The sequence below is a fragment of the Gavialis gangeticus genome, unplaced genomic scaffold (genome assembly GCF_001723915.1).
Source record: "Gavialis gangeticus isolate Ggan-Ray unplaced genomic scaffold, GavGan_comp1, whole genome shotgun sequence".
Taxonomy (NCBI): Eukaryota; Metazoa; Chordata; order Crocodylia; family Gavialidae; genus Gavialis; species Gavialis gangeticus.
In genome coordinates this window covers 122,458,467-122,459,899 of record NW_017728992.1, presented here as the reverse complement: position 1 = coordinate 122,459,899, position 1,433 = coordinate 122,458,467, and the positions used below count along the sequence as shown (strand labels likewise).

At 36.1% G+C, this 1,433-nt stretch overlaps 1 protein-coding gene across 2 annotated transcripts in view; it reads left to right on the top strand.

Annotated features, from left to right (window-relative positions):
* Positions 1–1,433, top strand: part of TOX (thymocyte selection associated high mobility group box) — a 388,101-nt gene that overhangs the window by 291,691 nt on the left and 94,977 nt on the right. The window lies entirely within an intron of this gene.

The following is a 1,433-nucleotide window of genomic DNA, read 5'->3' as shown; positions in this document are numbered from 1 at the left end:
ATCACTGATTCTCTGAATCAGCATTGAATCTTCAGATTCAACTGAATCAAATCAGGGACAGTGATCCGAATCAAGGAATCAAATCACTGTCCCCAATTCAGCTGAATCTGAATTGAATACAGCCTGTTTCACACACCCCTACTAGCTTTGTGCGTTGCTTAAAACTTTAAACTTGACCACTGATCATTAGCTGTGACGTTCTCTATTGTTCATAGATGTTGTAAATTACTTTCCATAGAGGTGTTCTGTGACTTTTTTTAAATGTTTTAATATGGTAAGGGGTCAATTCTTGCTGAATACAAACATACAGAACGGGATGGCTCCAGTGTTTTCACTGCGCAGCCTGTAGGATTTGGGAGGACTCTGCAGGAAGTGATGAGATGTGGTGGTGGACAAGATGGGAAATAGTGCCAAAAGATCCAGAGCTACATGAGTTTTCTTGTAGATCTCCCCACTTTTCCCCACAGAGGGGACATATTAGGGACACAGTTTATTGCCTTCCAGTCTTTCCCTTTATGCGAATACCTAGGACACAACCTACCTTCTCAGACTGGGTTTTGGGCTGAGTCCTTATTTTGAATACATACATGAACAGGCTCTCTTCAAGCTGCCTTCTCACATTTTTGTAAAGGGTAAGTAAAGTATTGTACTGTATTGTTGTTATTGAAAATGTGTATCCATCTGGTTTAAAAATTCACAGGAAAAGTTAATTGCACTTAAAAGAGAAATGCAGTTTCTTACAACAGTTCTCTACAATATTCATAGCTGCACTGGCAGGAGAGTCCTCCTTTCCTCCTTTTCTGTTTTGGCTTTTTATGTATCTGGCCAGTATTGACACACGCCGCCCTATCTGCTGACTCCCACCACTTCACCCAATCCAGAGTACAGTCCTGTGAAAATACAGGGTGTCTAGTTCTGCCCTGTCTCAGTGTCAGAGCTAAAACTAAGTGCAAGTTGTTTAAAAAGAAATATCATTTGAAAATGAGGAATATAGCATAAAAAATCCAGAACATTCTATGGTATCAATGTCTGGTGCTAAATAAATAATGTATGAAGAGGGTTTTAAAACCAGAGTCAGTTCAGATAATCAAGGATATAGTGCCTGTTGATAAAAACATTTAGAGAAAAATAATTAAAATTATATTATTAAATCAGTTTCCAGTTTGAGTATGCATGCTTTGCATATTCATTTTAAAAGGATGATCAAAATACTTGCTAATTAGTTGGGAGGGCTTGTTTTATCATCTTTGTTTTTTGACTTTTTTGAAGTCCATTAGTAACAGTAAACATTTCTTACAAAAATAGATTTGTTTTGCCTTTTCAGCCTCTTTTATGATATGAAAGAGGTTTATCTTTAGCACTTAACTGAAGTTTCCTTTATAATGTTTGAGAGTTACCTAAAAAAAAAAAAAAAAAAAAAAAAAAAAAAAAAA